This window comes from Nycticebus coucang, chromosome 4 (assembly GCF_027406575.1).
Source record: "Nycticebus coucang isolate mNycCou1 chromosome 4, mNycCou1.pri, whole genome shotgun sequence".
NCBI classification, from domain to species: domain Eukaryota; kingdom Metazoa; phylum Chordata; class Mammalia; order Primates; family Lorisidae; genus Nycticebus; species Nycticebus coucang.
The window spans coordinates 143,301,422-143,323,202 of NC_069783.1; the positions used below are offsets into that span (position 1 = coordinate 143,301,422).

The window sequence follows — 21,781 nt, forward strand, 5'->3', positions numbered from 1 at the left end:
GGGTGGCGAGGCAATTCAGGTACATCCACTTACCTTCAATGATAGGGGACCATTCATACCTCTCCCCACAACCCAATCAGGTCCTTTCATCTGAAGTCTTGGATTGTTCTTTTTTGAGACAAAGTCTCAAGCTGTCACCCTTGGTAGAGTGCCATGGTGCTATAGCTTATAGCAACCTGCAACTCTTGGGTTCAAGTGATCCTCTTGCCTCAGTTTTCTATTTTTAGTAGAGACAGGGGTCTTGATTTTTGCTCAGGCTGGTGTCGAACTTGTGAGCTCAAGCAATCCACCCATCCTGGCCTCCCAGAGTGCTATGAGTCACTGTGCCTGGCTGAAGTCTTGGGGTTTTTTTTTCCTTTTTCTTTTTAGACTTTCTCTTCCACATGAATTCTATTGTGTACAGAAAACAGTGCATACTGGCATGAGGCTCTGCCACATCTTCACATCGTTTCCATTTTCCCTCCTATGGTTTCTGTGATGTTTAATAAGACTGAGGACCACTGAAAACCTTTGCCACATTATCGATATTTGGAAGATTTCTCTCCAATATGAATGTTCGTATGTTAAGGTTTGAGCTCTGGTTAAGGTCATTGCCACACTGTTCACATTTGTAGGCTTACTCTCCAGTTTGAATTCTTCTATGCTTAGCATGCTATCAACACCAGGTCAAGGCACTGCCGCAGTCTTCAAATGGAGGGTTTCTCTCTGTGTGATTTCCTCTATGTACAGTGAGGATTGATTTTGAGTTAGATTTTGCCACACTGTCCATATTTAAAAGGTTTTTCTCCAGAATAAATTCTTCAATGTCTAGAAATGTTCACAAACTAATGAAAGTCTATGCCACATTTTGACCACTGTAGTTTCTTTCAAGAATGACTACTTTGATGAACAGAAAGGGTCGAGTACAGTGTAAATGCCTTGCCCCCTTCTTCACATTTGTGGAGTTTCTCTCCACAAGAAATTCTGTTATGTTCACTATGAGTTTAACTAAGGAAAAAGGCTTTAGTGCATTCTCTAAATTTGTAAGTTTTATGTCCAAAGTAAATTCTTTGAAGTACAGAAAGGTTTGAGTCACAGTTAAAGGCTTTGCTACACTCTTGACATTTGTAGGGTTTCCCTCCAGAGTGAATTCTTTGATGTCTAGAAAAGCTTGTGTAGTACTTAAAGGATTTTCCACATTCTTGACCTTTGTAGGGTTTCTCTCCAGAGTGAATTCTTTGATGTCTAGAAAGGTGTGAGTGGTTTTTAAAGGCTTTGTCACATTCTTCACATCCATAGGGTTTCTCTTCAGAATGAATTCTTTGATGTACAGAAAGGTTTCAGTACTTGTTAAAGGCTCTGCCACATTCCTGACATTTGTAGGATTTATCTCCAGAATGAATTCTTTGATGTCTAAAGAGGAGAGAGTGCTGGTTAAAGGTTATGCCACATTCTTCACATTTGAAAGGTTTCTCTGCAGAATCAATTCTTTTTCTCGTCCAGAAACGTGTGAGTGTTGCTTGGTAAGTTTGTCACATTCTTTATAGCTGCAGGTTCTTCCTCCAGTATCAAAATTCTCATGCTTACGATATTTTGAACTGTGGCTAAGACATTTGCCATCATTTTCACACATGTCGTTTCTCTTCAGTATCGAATCTTGAGCGAGACTGAAAAACTTGGCTACCTTCTTTGCATTGGACTGTTTTTTCCAATATGAGTGATCTTATGTTCTGTAACAAGTGACCAGAAGTTAGAGGCTTTCCTATAGCTTTTACAAGTAAAAGTTTTCTCTAAGGTATATATCATTATTTGTCCATTGAGATTTAACAATTGTCTGAAGGTGTTCAAAGAGTTACTACATTGGAATACTTTGCCATAGGTAGCTGTTAATCATTGGTGAAGTCCACTGTAACTTACTTTCTGCTCATCACACTTATACACACTTTCCCAATATTTTGTTAAGTTTAAATTCTCGGAGCCATAGCTTTGATATCTGGTCAGGATCATCTCTGGAAATAAAATATTTGTGCCCCACTCTTGAAAACGGTCTTCAGTATGATGAGTATATAGAGCTGGGTGCTTGACTAGTGTCTGGTGTGTCTTCACCTTCCAGGGTTCTTTGCTTTGCCCCAGACAGGGGATGAGTTCTGGCTTAGAGACAGTAAGACCCAGGAAGAACAGGTTTCTGTAGGTCTCTAACATGCCTTCCCCATACAAATGCTGCTGAGCAGGGTCCAAGCAGGCCCACTCTTCCATAAAGAATTCAACAGACATGTCCTTGAATGTCAACACTACTTTGGTATCTTCCCTGAGGACCTTTTGAATGTTACCACGAGGGGGGATGCTGGGCGCTGCAGGCAGACAGCTGCTCAGACAGCTCTGGGCATTTCCCAGCTTCCGGGATGTCCCGGTGTCCTGCAGGTCAATTCTCTGCAGAATCAGAGTGACAGAGGCTGCTGCAGAGACACTTAGGATCCCCAGGAAAGGGAACAGCTGAAGAGGAGGCCGTAGCTCAGAGCCCAACTGCAGAGACAAACGCTGCTCAGAATCCTCGGTGCCGCCTTCTTCTTTCTGGCTGTGCATCATTTCCCAGCTCCCGAGATGTCCCAGTACCTGCAGGTCACAGGGTGACAGAGGCTGCTGCAGAGACACCTGGAATCTCCAGGAATCCCCACATTATTTCTTGATTAATTGTGCAAACTAGGAAGCTCATAGCTCTGGAAATGAGAAAACTGGAAGTATTTTCTGTATTCGAATATCTCCTGTGTTTCTTCACAGAAATTTCCAAGGAAATGCTATTTCTTACATTGATGAGAATGTATGGAAATCATACCGTTGGACTGAGAAACTGTGAGTATACTCTCTCCAGATATGAGTACAAAAACTTAGCTGCATTGTAAGATCCTTCCTGGTCCAGAATTTTGAGGTCAAGGCTTCTAAGGAAAGGTATTTCTTCCTCCACATCTCAAATCAATGTCTGATGATTATAATTCTATGATTATTTTAAAATTAAATTTGTTGGGCTCTCTTTAAAAGAAAGAGGCAATTTAAATGTATTTTTATTATGTAAGTAATACACATTATACTCTTAATATATAAAAACTAAATAACAGGTATAATGGAAACCCTCCTTGTGCCCTGATGCCTGGTCCCTGAGGTAACCACTACCCCTAAGTTTGGTGCATATCCTTCCAGACCTTTCCCCAGTATTTGCCTACATACATATTTACATATAGCAAAATGAATTTTTTGTGTGGCCTTACGTTTTTTGTTTTATAGAAATGGTAACATCTTACAACTTGATTCTTTCACTTCATGATACATGTTAGATTTTTCTTTCACAGCACTTAGAGGGTTACCCCATTCATTTAAACTCTTGCATCATTCCATATTATGGATTCCGTACTATGGATGTGGCATGAATTATTTAATAATTCCCCTATGGATGGATGTTTAGATTATGTCCAGTTTTCTTTTCTTTTTTTTTTTTTAGAGACAGAGTCTCACTGTGTCACCCTCGGTAGAGTGCCCTGACATCACAGCTCACAGCAACCTCCAACTCCTGGGCTTAGGCGATTCTCTTGCCTCAGCCTCCCGAGTAGCTGGGACTATAGGCGCCCGCCACAATGCCTGGCTATTTTTTTGTTGCAGTTTGGTGCATTTTGGTGGGGGCCAGGCTCGAACCTTTCGCCCTCGGTTTATGGGGCCGGTACCCTACTCAATGAGCCACAGGTGACACCCTCCTATGTCCAGTTTTCTTGTTAGGTACATTGCTGCTTCTTTGTAAACTTGGGCAAATATTTCTATAGAACAGATATCTAGAAATGGAATGGTTGATATGAGGACAATGTAGGTATTAAATTTTAATTGTCCTCAAAAAAGTTGTGCCAACTTATACTATACTCAACAGAATATGATAGCATTTTACCACTGAGTATTCTCCAACTCTTTGCTGATATGATGGGTGAACAAAAAGGGTCCTGTCTGAATTTTTCTGATTACTCTTGAATTTAAATACCTTTATTTGTTAAAAGTTGGTGAACATTTGTGTTTCTTCTGAGTTTTCTGTCCTTTATCCATTTTCCTTTTCAATTGTTTTTATCATTTTCTTATTAATTTATTAAAGCAGTCAATTTAGATACATAAGTTATTTTGGAAAAATACAGTAGTTTGTGTGTCATCAGTTCAACTTGTATAGGTGATCTCTGAGTTTTCATTTTTGAAAATAGAGATGTCATTTTATTTTCCATGAAAGTTTGTCCCCTTGTAATATGATTCCATTTATATAAAGTTCAGGAAGACGCAAAACTAAAGTATGTTGTGTATGACTGACATATAACAGGTAAAACTATATTTTGAAAACAAGGAAATTACTATAAAAGTTAAGATAGTGGTTATCTTCAGAGGTCAGAGAGAGGGTCGTGATTGGAAAGGGCCACACGAGCTTCTGGATGCTCATGGTACTCTTTCTTGACGTGATGATATTACATGGGTACCTGCTTTACAATTATTTAAACTGAACATTTAAGTTATATGCATTTTATGCACATTGTATTTCTCAAAAAAAAAAAAAACAACAACATTTTTTAAATGGGGGGAAAAGCCTAATGACTTCACTTGTAGCCTGACATAGGTCCATGTGGGGCTTTAATAATAACATTTGGAGCTCGGTGCCTGTAGCTCAAGAGGCTAAGGCGCCCGACACATACACCCGAGCTGGCAGGTTCAAATCCAGCCTGGGCCTGCCAAACAACAATGACAACTACCACCAAAAAGTAACTGGGTGTTGTTGCGGGCACCTGTAGTCCCAGCTACTTGGGAGACTGAGGCAAGAGAATCTCTTAAGTCCAGGAGTTGGAGGTTGCTGTGAGCTGTGACGCCACAGCACTCTACCCAGGATGACAGCTTGAGGCTCTGTCTCAAAAAAAGCAACAACAACAACAACAACAAAAAAAAAATTGGGGGGAAAGAGATGAGGAAATGGCAGTTCTGCTGGTTTTAAATTAGAACAAGAGTTGGGTTCTAACAGGTATTTTGTGATCTAGAGAGTAGGTATTAAATATACGATTTGGTGGGAATAGTGGGTAGGGGTGTGTGTGTGTAGAGATCGGACACAAAAGGAAAATGTGAAGAAAGGTTTGAATGAAAACAAAGCAGATGTTGCCACCTTGAAATTAAATAAGAATGAGTGTATTCAATTGGCACCATTACCCAGGTTTCCTCCACAGATAGGAGTTAGTCCGATATGGCAAATTGTTTGCATTTTTATTTAGAAATAACCTCTTCCTTTACACTGTTGGTGGGACTGCAAACTAATTCTACCTCTTTGGAAAGAAGTATGGAGAATCCTCAAAGAACTCAAATTAGATCTCCCATTTGATTCCTCAAATCCCACTGTTAGTCATGTATTCAGAAGAAAAAAAAAACATCATTCTATCTTCAAGCCATTTGTACTATGTTGTTTATCGCAGCTCAATTTACAATTGGCAAAATGTGAAAACAATCTAAATGCCACCAACCAGGAATGGATATACCAAACTGTGGTATATGTATACCATGGAATACTATTCAGCCATTAAAAAAGATGGGGACATTACATCTTTTGTATTAATCTGGATGGAATTGAAACACATTCTTCTTAGTAAAGTATCACAGAGTAGAGAAGCAAGAATCCAATGTACTCAATACTAACATGAGGCCAGTAGATAATCTGATACATTCCCACATAAGAGAAAAACTCAAATCAATTCAAGGTCTGGGATGGGGAAAGAGGGAGCAGGGAGAGGGGAAGGAGGAGGATGGAGGTGCTCACACTCAATGGGCCCAAAGTTCGAGTGTATGGCACACTTCTTGGGGGCAGTACACAATTATAAGAGGAACTCTACCTAACTAATGCAAACATTGTAACCTATTTCGTTGTGCCCTCAGATTAACCCGAAACAATAATAAAATCTTAAAAAAGAAATAACAAATAACCTTATCCTTTTTCAGAATTCTCAGTGAAAATCATTTGACCGAATTACATAAAGATTCATTTGAAGGCCTGCTATCCCTCCAGTATTTAATCATATTTATTTATGAGCTTTTAGTGATATTATCTGTAAAGTGAATCAGGGGTTCAAATTAGATAATCTCTAAAACTTCTTTCAGCAATAAAATGCTGCAGTTCTCTAAATCCGTGTAGCGTTTTAGCCCGTCTCTAGCCCATCTCTGTGCATTTTTAGTTTTTAAAATCATATAGATAAGATACAGATAGAAAAAAACTTTGCTTATAAGGAAAAAGTGGTAATAACATCTGAGCAATTATTGACACCCATTGAACCTTGTTTTATAAGTTTTACATATCATCTGCTTATATTTATATTTAGTCTACAACCCATAGAGCAAATCTAATCCACAGTCTGTTTTTATTTACAGCCTGTAAGTTAAGAATGGCTTTTACATTTTTAAAGGGTCTGTAAAAGAAAAAGAAAGACAAGAATATGCAACAGAGACCATATGTGACCTACAAAGCCTAAAATATTACTATTTAGCCTTCAGAAAAAGGCTAAATTTGGGTGGCGCCTGTGGCTCGAAGGAGTAGAGTGCCAGCCCTACGTGCCGGCGGTGGTGGGTTCAAACCCAGCCCCGCTGAAAAAAATGCAAAAAAAAAGAAAGAAGAAGGATTTGAAAAAGTTGGTTTAGTAGCATGAGAAGAATTAAACTTTAAGTTGTTGCTCAAAGGAAAGGAAAGGAAAATATAGACCATCTACACTAGTTTGAATGCCATTAATCCAGAATTTTTTGATAATTTAATCTGAATTAAATTAACATTTAACTATTAAATAAGCAGATGAATTATAAAGAATAAATATATTTAAGAATATAAAATATTAAAGAATATTAAATATTTAATATAAGAACATGATATTAAAATCATATAGATATGATTTAATTTAATCATATAGTAAATATATATATTTAAGAGAATAGGCTGGCAGTGAGGATTTCATAGCAGAAATTACTATACTCTTATTGAAAATAGTTGTTTAAGGACAGGTGCAGTGGCTCACACCTGTAATCCTAGCACTCTGGGAGTCCAGGGTAGGAGGATCCCTTGAGCTCATGTGTTCGAGCCTCATTGAGAGTGAGACCCTGTATCTATTAAAAAATAGAAAAATTATCCAAACATTATGGTGGGTGCTTATAGTCCCAGCTACTCGGGAGGCTGAGGTAGGAGGATAGCTTGGAGCTCAGGAGTCTGAGGTTGCTGTGAGCTAGGCTGACACCATGGCACTCTGGCCTGATGCAACAGAATGAGACTTTGCCTCAAAAAGAAAAAAAAAAGTTGTTTAAATTATGGTTAAATGGTATAGCTAGAAATGTTTACAATGAATAAGCATATTACCAATGCTCCTAATTCTTCCCAAATTACAAAATGAAAATTTCTCCTGCCTTATTGCTAAGGAGGGAATATTTGCATAGTATTTATTTCTATCTTTTTAAAGATAAGAAGATACTATATCCCTTGCTATGAAAGTCTGAGTTTTATCCTTTGCCCACGGCAAAGAAGTGTGGTCAAGAAGTGTGTACATCATTAATCTTTATTAAGCTCACTAATGTTGCTCTTTAGCAAATAGATTCTTCTTTCAAATGTAGAAGACTTAAGGGAAGTAGGTACATGACACTAAAAATAGTCCTTTGAATGATCTAACCTTCTAGGCCTTAAAGGCATGACCACCTTTGTACTGGTCTTCTTAGGCACCTCTGCCACATTTGGGGAAAAAAGTAAATGACGTAATTGCTCAATGGAGTAGGCCCTTCCTTACTTCCACAATGACATATGCATATTTTGTAAGCTAATCTTTCATGTTAGGATATATTCTCATTCATTTAAAAAATGCCAACCAATTAAAAAAACAAAGAGAATATGCCAACCACTTTGCCTAATATTAGAGTCAGAGAGATGAGTAAGACAGGATTCCTACCCTTCTAAGAACTTAACATTTCACAGGGGAAACAAACATGTAAGCATCAACCATAACGAGACAAGCACTAAGAGGATGACAAAGGGCTGGTTGCAAAGGCCCAGAAGAAGGATACAAAGTAATAAAATTGCATTTCTTTTAAAACATTTTTTTTTCTTCTTCTCCTCGTTCTCAGCTTTTCACTCATTTTATAAATACAGCAGAACCTCCATGGTTGACCACCTCCATAATTTTACCTCATTTTCACAGACCAGACATGCGCCACATGTGCTCGATGGAAGTTCCTTATGCCGACCACCACTGTAGTTGCCTGGTTTGTTATAGTCCAGCAAGTGATCAGCTTAGAGAGGTTCTACTGTATTCTCATGTGTCAATTTTAAACACAGTGGGCTTGCAGATGAGCAAGACCTAATCCCTGCTTTCAAGGAGTTTATACTTAAAAGAAATGGGAGCAAAAATAACTACATTGGAAAGAAGACATAGCTATGGGCACTAAGAGGGACAAACTGCTTCTGGAGCACAGAAGAAGGAGAAAAGACTTGAGTTTGGATCAGAGAAGATGTTCCTAGAGCAATGCTGCTAGAACAGGATCTATCAGAACGCCATCAGATATCCTTAGACAGATTTCCTTAGACAGATTTGGGGGGAAATAGTCCAAACTTGGAAAAGGGAAATGGGAGAAAGGCAAAATACAGCAAAGTATTTGAGGAATGCTTTGAGTAACTGTAGAGTGCAAGGAGAGAGAGTAGGAGACTGGAGCCAGACTTTCTAGGGCTTTGAATGCCAAGCAAAAGCCATCGCAGGGAACCATGCTATACCACCATGCTTTACGCCCATCTTAAGTCTGCACCACAAGCACTTGGAGGTCTTGTTAGGCCTTGGTTCTGGACTACAACTCCACAGCTACTGATTCAGTCAGTTTAGAGTAAGGCCAAGGATTTGCATCTTTCATAAATTCCCATATGCTGGTCTTTGAGAATCACTTCTGGAGAGTTCATCTGGTCAATTGTGTGCAGGATAGTTTAGAACAATGGTTCTCAACCTTCCTCATGCCGTGGCCCTTTAATACACAGTTCCTGTGGGTCGCGACCCACAGGTTGACAACCACTGGTTTAGAAGGAAGAGATACCAGTCAGCACAGAGTGACAACAGCCAGGTGAAGAGCGAGGGATAAACTGGAGTCAAGTGAAATAGTCAACTATAGTTAAGGGGTGTTTTCAAATAAAAATCCAGTTCCGTGTTGCCTTTTGCTATGTCCCATCACTGTACCACCGAAAAAATTGCTTTCATGGAATATTAAGGCAATATAAAACCAAAATGAATTTCTATTAATATGGTATAATTCTGAATTAGTTCAAAGTTATGTATTAATTAGAAGGGTAACTTCCTTTCAAAGGATGTGAAAGGATATCTTTTATCTCTTTTGGTATTGAACTAGCTTAGAAAAACAGAATTAAACCAGAAAGGTGTAAAATGTGAGGTTATTCCTTTTCATATTAGAAATTATATAGAAAAATAAAAACTTGAAGCTTCTAATCTAGAATTTGATGAGGCTACAAAAGGTTGTTTAGTCAAGTCTCCTGCTGCCCAGGGAAAGATTACATCCAAAATCTTTTAAGATCTACAGTTGTATATTTTATTGGTGAAAATCATGAAATACAGGGAGCATTAGGGGGCTATGGAAAGTTCAAATACAAGTCCAAAAGTTTAGAATGTAGACAAAAGCTACATATTCATTATTATCATTCTAAATTCTACTAGTTGTTCCCACTAATTTGGTATCAAATCAAGGCAGTGTCTTCTTTTACTTTTTCTAGAGATTTATCCTGCAATAAAATCCAATTTATTGAAAGACGTACCTTTGAATCACTACCATTTCTGCAGTATGTGTAAGTTACAAATAGAACTTCATTACATTTGGAACTTTTATTAAACTTATAAACCCTCTGCTATTCACTTTGAAATATGATTAAAATTTTACTAGTAGAAAGTTACTAAAATTTATAGCAAATTCATTTAATCTCTAGCAAAGATTAGTGTGAGAATTATTACACACAAAATTATTAGTGTGAGAATTATTACACAGATCAGAGGGGATCATAATAGAACAATGGTCTCAACTAGTGGGATTTTGTACCCAGACGACATTTGGCAATGCCTGGAGACATTTTCAGTTGTCACAACTGTGGGTATGTTACTGACACCTGGTGGGCAGAAGCCAGGAATGTTGTTGACCTACAATGTACAGGACAAATCCCCCAAAGAATTATACAGCTAATATATCAATAGCACTGAAGTTGCAAAACTCTGTCATAGAGAAATAAAGATCTCTCAACACAAGTATTGGCTGAGCATTCACTGTTTCGTATCTACACATTGCATGTATAGTAAATGCAATAAAGTATAAATCATAAGCCAATATCTTCTACGGCAAAATTTCCTTCGTGTACAGAGAAAGTACTGAGGTTATGTTTTGTCATATAGAAGTTAGAATCACTGCCAAATGATGAATGCTCTGAAAGAATATCTTTTCTTCTTCTTTATCGGCTTATGTCTTTCCTTTTTCTTGTTGTTTTTTGTAGAAATCTTGGTTGCAATTTAATCACTGAACTGAGCTTCCGAACGTTTCAGGCGTGGCATGGAATGCAATTTTTACACAAGGTGTAAGTTAAATAGATGAACACATAAAAAGCTATGTGTAAAAGCATCATTCAGTTATCAGTTAACTAGGTATCAGCTCATTATGAACTCTGAATAGCATATCTTAAGATCTATCCAATTTTTCTTTTTTAATTTTTTTTAAAGTTATATTTATATTTCACAGGAAGGACCAATCCAATATTTTCAGGTGAGGAAACTAAGGTACAAAGAGGCCAGGAGACTTGTGTAACTTCCATATGACATGCTCTGCTTTCCCTAGAAACGATCTTTGGAATGGGTGATAAAAGATGTCAAGCAAGTAATGCTCAAATTAGCATTGTCTTGGGAGCCCCAACAATGCTGCTTTGATATGTGAATTGTCCTTGAAATCCTACGTTTGAATATAACTTTGATTCCTACTCATGTACAGAGTTTCTAACCGCTGAAATGTATACAGCGTCTAGCCACAAAGGATGAAGCGTAACACAAAGTCCTCCAGGGTGCAAAAGGGGAAACATGTTTTCTCGGAGTCAGTTTCTTTTAGTTTTTTATTTATTTATTTATTTATTTATTTTTTTGGTAGAGACAGAGTCTTACTTTATTGCCCTCGGTAGAGTGCTGTGGTGTCACACTGCTCACAGCAACCTCCAACTTCTGAGTTTAGGCGATTGTCTTGCCTCAGCCTCCCAAGTAGCTGAGACGACAGGCGCACGCCACAACGCCTGGCTCTTTATTTTTGTTGCAGTTTGGCCGGGGCTGGGTTTGAACCCACCACCCTTGGTATATGAGGCCGGTGCCCTACGCACTGAGCCACTGGTGCCACCCAGAGTCAGTTTCTTTTCTTTTAAACCAGTGTGGTGCCTGTGGCTCAAAGGAGTAGGGCGCTTGTCCCATATGCCGGAGGTGGCGGGTTCAAACCCAGCCCCCGGCCAAAAAACCTGCCAAAAATAATAATAATAAATAAAGCAGAAAGAATTCCAGAAAATCTGCCATAGGGCACGTCTCTCCCTGACACCCCATACCTTATTTTTTTAAAAAATATATACCTATGAAGAATGATCTGTGGGCATCTTTGCACTGTGGGGGAAAATGGTGTTCATGTTAAGCTATAGTGCAAAAAATGTTCAGAGAGAAAATACATTACTTTAGCCTAATTCCATATACTTGCTTTCCTGACTACCCTTCAACAAGTAATGTAGAGGGGCCAGGCACAGTAGCTCACACCTGTAGTCCTAGAACTCTAGGAGGCTGAGGCAGGTGGATTTCTTGAGCTCAGGAGTCCGAGACTAGCTTGAGCAAGAATGAGACCCTGTCTCTAAAAAAGAAAAAAATAGCCAGGGGTTGTGGTGGACACCTGTAGTCCCAGCTACTTGGGAGGCTGAGGAAAGAGGATCACTTGAGACCAAGTATTTGAGGTTGCTATGAGCTGTCTTGCTATGGTACTCTACAAAGGGCAACAAAGCAAGACTTTGTCTCAAAAAAAAAAAAAAAAAGCTATGTAGGTTTTATTTTCTTTCAGCTCAAAATTCAATAATTTCTCTGTGACACAAGCAGATCATGGTAGGTATATATGATCTATGGCCTGAAGGAAATTTCAGACTCAAGGTGAAGATCCTCTTCTAAACTTGACTTTGGAAAAGACTGTCCACCTGTCTTGAGGTTTGGAAGTCTAATTTCACACCATTCATTTTGGGTTAGAGGGAGGGGTTTAGGGTGTGTGTGGAACTGATTAACAGTTTCTACAGAGGCTGGTCTTATAGGGACCTCTTCTCTTCCCTTGTTAATTTACTGATGCCTTGCATAGAGGAAGAACACAAGGGTCTGTTTTTCTTTTGCCCTCACACCAAAGAACCAGATTCATTAGTTCCCTCCACCAAGAGATTTAGATGGAATCAGTACAAATGTCTTGAACTCACCACCTTCACTGAACATTGTCGACAGAAGAGAAGGCAAACTCTGTAAAATAATTTGAAGAGGTCTATTCTAAGAACTGAATTTGAGGACCATGGCCTGGACCCATGCCCAAGAAACCTTGAGCAAGTGGACTCACTGTGACTGGATTCTATTCAATTCAGGGAGACAGGCGTTGCATGTAAAGTCATAAATCAATACAAGGCAGGGTGTAAGTTGGTTTGGCCTAAAAAGGTGGGACATCTCAAAATGGAGGTTTACAGGTTATAGGTGGGTCTTAAAACTCTTTGATTTGTAATTGGTTAAAGAAATGAAGCTTTGTCTAAAGCAGGCGTCCTCAAACTTTTTAAACAGGAGGCCAATTCACTGTCCGTCAGACCGTTGGAGGGCCAGACTATAGTTCAAAAAAAAAAAAAAACTATGAACAAATTCCTATGCACACTGCACAAACTTTATTTTGAAGTAAAAATACAAAACAGGAACAAATACAATCACATGGCCTCATGTGGCCCGCGGGCCGCAGTTTGAGGACCCCGGGGCTAAAGGCTTGGGATCCTTTAAGTTAAGGACATCTGTTAATTAGAGACAACAGGTCTGCCAAATACCTAGACTCCAGTGAACTGTTAAGTAAGCAGAGGACCTACAGGTTTGTCCTCTATAGCCTCAGGCCTGTTAAGGAGTCTCCCAGAAGGGAGGGGGCTTGATGAGGCATTTCTGACTTCCCCTCTTAGCGCTAGCAACTCAGCCCTTTGGCCAAGAGGGGGGTCCAATTAGTCAGCTGGAGGGGGGAGCCTTAAGATTTTATTTTTAGTTATTATTATTATTTTTTTGAGACAGAATCTTACTTTGTCACCCCCTGGTAGAGTGCTGTGGTGTCATCTCATCTCCGCTTACACCTTTCACTGGCGACCAATATAACAGAGTAAGAGTTTGACCGTCGATGCTGCCTCTGGCGGATCTCGGCCAAAAGGGGAGTTGTGAACTAAAATAAAACCTTACAAACCACAGCTCCTTAGAAGGCCTCACCTGCCGCAGCCGAGCCGGGCACGCGGGTTCCGGATGAACGGAGCTCCCGGAAGCCCCGCCCCCGCCGCCGGCCCGCGCGCGCCCCCCACCTCCGCCCCGCGCGCTGCTGCGCTCGGCCCTCCCCTCCCTCTCCCGCCGTCCGCCTTGTTCGCGCCTGAGCTTGCGGGTCAGCAAGAGCCTCCAGCGTGAGCGTGCGGCTGCAGCCCCGGCCACCCAGCCCTCTCCCCCTCTTTTCTGCCTGTCTGCCTCTCCTCCCTGTCGCCGTCTCTTCCTCCCGCGCTCTCGGTCTGTGAATCTCGACCTTCATTTCTTCCACCCCGCCCTGCCGGGTCCCTCGCGTGCCCAGTCACCAGGCCGCGTGGGCCCTGCAACGCCTCCTCCCCTCCCCCAACCGCCACCCCCTCCCCGCAGGCCACACGGGGGCCGCAGCTGGGCCTGCTTGGCCTGGAGCCCGTCTCAGCGCCGACACTTCTCCAGGTCAGCGGGCCTCCGACCCGCCGAGCAAAATGGGAAATGAGGCAAGTTATTCTTTGGAAATGTGCTCAAACTTTGGTGCAGATGAAATTAAAACGTTAGGAAAAAGATTTAAGAAGCTTGATTTGGACAAGTTTGGTTCTTTGAGTGTGGAAGAGTTCGTGTCTCTGCCTGAGTTACAACAGAATTCTTTAGTACAGCGAGTAATAGATTCGACACAGATGGGAATGGAGAAGTAGATTTCAAAGAATTTATCGAGGGAGTCTCTCAGTTGAGTGTCAAAGGAGATAAGGGGCAGAAGTTAAGGTTTGCTTTTCCTATCTAAGACGTGGATAAGGATGCCTGTATTTCCAATGGGGAACTCTTGCAGGTGTTGAAGATGATGGTGGGGAACAATCTGAAAGAGACACAGTTACAGCAAATCGTAGACAAAACCATAATAAATGCAGATAAGGATGGAGATGGAAGAATATCCTTTGAAGAATTCTGTGCTGTTGTAGGTGGCCTAGACATCCACAAAGAGATGGTGGTAGATGTATGGCTCTTTTTTTTTAAATGACTTTTTACTTGGGTCAAAGATCCCCAGAGGGTAGGGTGTGGAAGAGGAAGGAGAAACTACTCTGCTAGTGCTTGGGGTCAGGATTATTTATTTATTTATTTATTTAGTAGAGACAGAGTCTCACTATCCTGCCCTTGGGTAAATTGCCCTGGCGTCACATGGCTCACAGCAACCTCTAACTCTTGGGCTTACCCGATTCTCTTGCCTCAGCCTCCCGAGCAGCTGGGACTACAGGTGCCCGCCACAACGCCCGGCTATTTTTGTTGCAGTTTGGCCAGGGCTGGGTTTGAACCCGCCACCCTGGGCATATGGGGCCGGCGCCCTGCTCACTGAGCCACAGGCGCCGCCCGTTGTGTGACTCTTTTTAAAGAGTACCACTCAACACTTTTGCTTTCTCATCCATCTCTGAAGATCTGCTCAAGATGCCCAGCAATGCTCTCTGTGTATTTAAATGGAAGTATTTTTCTCTGTGAAGCCACGTTTTCCAACATGAGCCTCATGAAGCCAACCAAGTGTTATTGAACTTACTCTCTGAATGACTCAGTGTAGCACTTTAAAGTCTGAAGAACAGCAGCATGAAAAGAGCATATCAATGTGGTGGAGAAAGGGAAGGGGTTGGCTTTTTAATTTATTTTTCTTCATGTTTTATAAGAAGAAAGTATATATACATATGTAAATATTTATATGTAGCTTTCTATGTATGTAGTAGGTTGGCTTTAATTTAATATACTTTGATTCAGAAACAAAATAGAGTAAAAGTGCCAAGCAGAACATAAAACATCCTTACTTTTATTTCACACAGTTTTTTTTTTTTTTGTTTGTTTGTTTGTGTTTTTATTTCACACAGTTTTATATATAGATAGGAGATTGTACAATTTGAGCCCGGTGTTAGGCCAGCTGTTTTCCTTTTCCTGTGCTTTCTCCTTTGAGAGATTGACAAAGCATTTGTTAATGTCTTATTATTTACCTTAATTACATTTTTGTAACAAAGGAGTCTGTAACTTTATTTATACTTAAGAATATATTTCCAGGGACTACGTCTCACTGCTGAGCAGCTTTTAATATGCCTCTCCTTGAGGAGAAAGTATAGTTCGGCGCTACTGCCAAGAGCTAGTTCTTGTGTGCATGTGATAACTGCACAGTGCTTATGGCTGCTTCATTCTGTTACTTTACATCTAGGAGTCATTGCATTTATTGAATGTCCCTGAGTAAGGGTAAGTTACCAGTTGTGATTTTATACATAAAGGCCAGAAGCTAGCTTAGGCAGTCATGATTTATTATATGCCTTACTTAATGAAGAATACCTGAAATAATCGTGTAACTGCTTAGGATATCCATCTGTTTCATTAAATGGATAATTTGTCATTAAACTTGTGTTTGAACCATGAATTTCCCTTTATGTTTCAAAAGACTTGCAACAAATAAAAACTGGGGACATTAAATGTGCCTATATGTACTAAACACCCATATATATTTGTGATTAAAATGGGAGAAATCTTGCTAATTATATGTCACAGAAGAGCAAAATTCTATTCAAATTTGTACCTCTCTTTACTGTAAGGCATAGAGAATGCATAACGGTTTTCCTTGATTTGCCCATATAATTGGTAATGGGTAATAACTTAATAGATGTGTGTGATATAAAAGTAGTATATCCTGTTCTACCACTTGATGTTATCCCTTCCCTTTTCTGCAAAGGTACTATTGGCTGGAAGAAAAACGTTTTGGGTAGCTTCGTATGACAGTATTTCCTGATATAGTTTTTCTGTAAAAACTGGTTTTATAATCATGAGTGGAAAAGGGCAGGTTGAATCGAGTTGACTGAATCTTTTTTTTTTTTTTTTTTTTGGTAGAGACAGAGTCTCACTTTGTCACCCTGGTAGAGTGCCGTGGCGTCACACAGCTCACAGCAACCTCCAACTCCTGGGCTTAAGCGATTCTCTTGCCTCAGCCTCCCAAGTAGCTGGGACTTTAGGCGCCCACCACAATGCCCGGCTATTTTTTTTTGTTCTTGCAGTTTGGCCGGGGCCAGGTTTGAACCCACCACCCTGGCCATATGGGGCCGGTGCCCTACCAGCTGAGCCACAGGTGCCGCCCAGAGGTGACTGAATCTTAAGCTGAGTGCACCTCCTGCCATGGCTGTTCCTTCAACTGAGTGCTGCACATCGTGGGCTCTGCCTGTGAGAGAAAAATCCCGGTGCTTGGTGTCCTTGCATGACATGGAATTTTGCATGTAGATCAATTTAAAATGTACCTCTTGTTTACATAATTTGCATAATTTTAAAAGACGATGTTGCCAAACTTTGGAAATGTTAATATTCAAACTGAAAATCTCCACTTCATGTAACATCTTCCTCTGGTTTATAATCTCAGCCAGTGGTTTAATCTGTTCCAGTGTCAACTGCCATGTGCTCTGCTTCAAGGGGGAACCTAGTCTTTGTGACTTTTTTGTACATTAGTATTTGTTACAAATATTTTAGCAAATGCTTTCTATTTCTCTTGCTTGTGCATATCTTGGCTGGCGTTACAGAAAAATAGTGCAGACATTATTTCCTTACTGGGGAATGGGTTTGTTTCCTTTTCTTTCTTTGTTTTTTTAGTTTGTGTGTGGGTTGGGTAGGGGAGCGGTGGTTTATGTTGAATGTTTAGTTTCTCTTCTGCATGGTACATCACGTTGTGGGATCTTTAGAGAACTTCATACTGTATGAATAAGAAGACAAAATATTTGAAACTTGAAAAAAAAATTCTTAAGCCAGCACGCCTGGTTTAAGTATTTTATTTTGGTTCACAATTTCTCCCTTTGGCCAAGATCTGTGCCCCCACCCCCACCCCCCCGGCTTAAGATTTTATTTTGGTTCACAATTCTTCCCTTTTGGCCCAGATCCACCAGAGGCACCATTGATGGCCAGACTCTTATTTTGTCCCATCCCGAGAGCAAGACTGGATGTTCGGGCCAGGTTTGTTAGAAGGGAAGGGTGACTCACCTGGGCAGTGCTCAGGGGCAGTTAGAGAACTCTTTCAAATACAGGGGTGTAGGGTAGCTGGTAGGCAAATTCTACAGCTTGCCCAGAATGTTAGGGTCCTTTGCTGTGAATTTCTGAGGGGGTGTGGGTAACTAGACCCTTTGTGTCTTTGTCTTTGGAGGAAAGACAAAGTCTTTTGTCTTTGTGGCTATGTTAGGCTCCAACAGCTGGGATGGTATGGCCCCTGCCCTGGTTCCATCTAGGCCCTTGGTGGGACCCTAATGGCCAAGAGAACTGAAGAGCCAAAAGGACTTACATCCATGAAGTGTTTTAGGCCAGATGGGACTGGAGGTGGACAGGTACTCATGGAGGCTTTTAAACCTTCTAGACAACATGAAGGTAAAAATCAAAATGTTAAAGGCAAGGCTACAAAATTAATTGATCTGTGTTGTGCTACTATATTTTGAGGTTTTAGTTGCAGGCTTGTAACAAAAAGGCCAAGGAATTTAGAAACTTAATCACTTAAGCTAAGGAATTTAGAGACTTTTGTTGTGTCACCTTATTTTAGTCTCTTTAGTGATTTGTCCTAAGGTGGCTAATAAATTTCCTGTTACATCTCTTTTTGTATAAACCCCATCCTGAGGACAATTATGCTCAGGATGGATGTTTGGACCACATGGCCCAAAAAGACAAAGTTTCTCGTTTAGTATTTGTTTAGGCTTCTGTGTACCCATCCTTGATCATGATCTGCTTTAATCTATAGAACTAAATGTTTTCCCTATGTCTTTGAACATATTTCAAATAGTTGAATTAAATTCTTGCCTAGTAAGCCCAATATCTTGACTTCCTCAGGGACAGTATCTACTGATTTCCAACCCCCACACCCACCCCTGTGCATGGTTTCTTTGTGTCCCTTATAAATTGTGTTGAAAATTGGATATTTTAAATAATACTACGTATAATGTAACAATTCTAGAAATCAGGTCCCTGCCCCCAGGGTTTGGTGTGTACTGCTGCTTATTATAGTAGTTATTATTAATTTATTTAGTGACTTTTTGGAACTAATTTGGTAAAGGCTTGTATTTGTTGTCATGTGTGGCCACTGAAATCTCTACTAGGTTAGGTTAGTCTGCTGATGAATGAACAGAGATTTCCTTAAAAGTCTAGAACCAGTAAGTCTCCGAGATTTTCCCAAGGGGCTTGTGTGCGTGTTAGGGCGTACCTTCAGCACTCAGCAAGATGGTTTTATAGCTCTGCCTTAGCTTTCATTGCCTGTTTTGTGCAGAACCTCAGAATCAGACATGGATGAGAGGTTAGGGACTTCTCTGATGTTTCCTGACAATGCTCACAGTCCTAAATATGTATATGACCTTCCAGATTTCAAGGAATGTGACTCATGGTCTTCCAGTTTAACAAGGAAATGTTGGAGTATTTCAGAGTTCCTATGGATATCTCATTCCTAGGCCTTTTCTATTAAGTTTTGTTTGTTGGTTTTTGAGACAGAGCCTCAAGCTGTCACCCCGGGTAGAGTGCGGTGGCATCACAGCTCACAGCAACCTCCAACTGCTGGGCCCAAGCGATTCTCTTGCCTCAGCCTCCCAAGTAGCTGGGACTACAGGCGCCCGCCACAACACCCAGCTATTTTTTGGTTGTAGTTGTCATTCTTGTTTAGCAGGCTCAGGCTGGATTTGAACCCGCCAGCTCTGGTGTATGTGGCTGGTGCCTTAGCCGCTTGAGCTGCAGGTGCCAAGCCATCTATTGGTAAAAGGTGCCAACTTTTACCCATCGCCTCATGTAGCTGCCATGTTAAGACACTTCTTATAATTATCTTCCACAAACACCCTTTTAGGTTAAATAGAAGCAAGCCTTTCCAGGAAGGTCTTCCATGTAACAAACAGGTCAAATAATGACAGTTCATTGGAATTGTGGCTTCGAAAGAGCTCTGGCTCCATTTTGCTCCCTCTGGTACTAGAGATGTGGGCTACTTTTTGTTGTTGTTGTTGAGTCTCACTTTATTGTCCTTGGTAGAGTGCTGTGGCGTCACACAGCTCACAGCAACCTCCAGCTCCTGGGCTTAGGCCATTCTCATGCCTCAGCCTCCCAAGTAGCTGGGACTACAGGCGCCCGCCACAATGCCCGGTTATTTTTTTGTTGCAATTTGTCTGGGGCCGGGTTTGAACCCGTCACCCTCGGTATATGGGGCTGGTGCCCTGCCCACTGAGCCACAGGCGCCACCCAGATGTGTGCTATTTTTAAGGCTACTACTGAGCTGGGAGCAAAAGATGGTCTAGGGTAAGCTAAAACAACACAAATCTCACTGTTTTTACTGAAATTTAGCCATTTTTCCTAAATAAACACTCCTTGGGTTGCTGCATTGTGACTTTGATTAAATTTCTAGAGTTCTGAAAACATTGATTCTGGACATTTTGGCCATATTTTTTTTGTTGTTGTTTTTATGAAGGGATGAATTTTCAGATGTCTTTACTCCACCATTTTCACTGCTGTCACCTACAACATGGTTTTGTTCCCTTTTTTTTTTTAGACAGAGTCTCACTTTGTCACCCTCAGTATTGTTGCCTGGTGTCATTGCTCACAGCAACCTCAAACTCTCGGGCTCAAGCGATTCTCTTGTCTCAGACAAGAGTACTTGCCTCCCGAGTAGCTGGGACTACAGTTGCCCTCCACAACGCCAAGCTTTTTTTTTTTTTCTTTTTTTTTAGAGGCAGGGTCTTGCTCTGGCTCAAGCTGGTCTTGAACCTGTGAACCTGTGAGCTCAGGCAATCCACTCACCTTGGCTTCCCATAGTGCTAAGATTATAGGTGTGAGCGACCATGCCCAGCCTACAATATGGTTTTAAATCTCTAAAGTCTCCATGGCCATGGGTTAATTAAATATTTAATCACGGGAAGTGATTGGGAAAAGGAGTAAAAAGAGAAATGTCATTCTCAAGAGGTTCTCCCAGATGAATAGATGAAGTTTAGAAAGTTATTTTATATTTAGTTGTCACAGAATTAAGGTTAAAGTAATAGCTATTTTAAACCTTTTTTCTTCAGAGAAGATAAACACAGGCTTTGCAAATCAGAACTAACTTTAAATTTCAGCTTTGCTTCTAACTAGCTTAGTGGTCTAGGACAAGTTATATAAACTCTCTGTGCCTCGGTTTCCTCATTTATAAAAGATAATATTTACCACGTAAGCTTATTCTGAGGACTAAATGTAAAATGCTGATCACAAACGACCGGCAGCCCAATAGATATTAGCTATATAATTGTTATTTTTATAATATTCTGCAGAAGTACGCTAATAATTGTTGAGTAGAGTTAACCTAAAGGCAGATTTTCTTTTCTTTCTTGCTATTTCTCTCTTTTGTTTTGTTTGTTTGTTTTAAGAATGGAAAAGAAAATCTGTTCCAGCATTTTGGAATACAAATTTGCGTCAAAATTAATTTATTCGTTTTACTGATATTTAAATAAAATGATTTTTTCAACAAACATTGATTAAATATCTAGTAAATTTCAGGCACCATGCCAGGCACAGGTATGACAATGTCACTAAGTTGTGGTCCCCACTCTCAGGGGCTGACAGTCCAGGAGACTGATGAGTGCCCAGGTGATTACAAGCACAGTAACAAAGGCTGTGATGTGATACAAAACTATCAGTGCAAGTGTGTGACAAGAATTCCCTTCTCTCAGATTTATCCCTTTTTCTTTAGCTCTAAAGCCAAGGATTTGGTCCATTATTTTCTTAATCAGATAAATTAAACCACGGATTTAAAAAAATTTTTCAAAAGATGAAAGACAAACACCTCAGATTATGGAGGATAAATGGCATAATAAACCTGGGTAGTTCCCAAAGGAAAAGTGCTTGGCAGAGTCTTAGGATGATTTAAGGGAAAAACAGAAAATGTTTTCAGGGCGGCGCCTGTGGCTCAGCAGGTAGGGCGCCGGTCCCATATGCCAGAGGTGGCGGGTTCAAACCCAGCCCCGGCCAAAAAAAAAAAAAGAAAATGTTTTCATTTTTTTACCTACAAGTTTCATACTAAAAAACGACTATAAAATCTTTGTGGAGTTACATGTACATTGAAATGCAGGTAATTTTAATTCAATTGCATTTTTCAGAATTCTCAATCGTAATCCTCTGACAACTGTTGAAGATTCATATCTTTATAAATTGCCAGCATTAAAATATCTGTAAGTATTGCGGTCATCTCATGAATCATGAGATTATTTCTGCTGTTATTTTTTATTTTCATCAAAGATTAA

The 21,781-nt window shown here is 40.3% G+C and overlaps 1 protein-coding gene across 1 annotated transcript in view; it reads right to left on the reverse strand.

Annotated features, from left to right (window-relative positions):
- The window catches only part of LOC128584234 (LHFPL tetraspan subfamily member 7 protein-like), a 169,789-nt gene that overhangs the window by 30,510 nt on the left and 117,498 nt on the right, over positions 1-21,781 (reverse strand). The gene's annotated exons all lie outside the window — the stretch shown is intronic.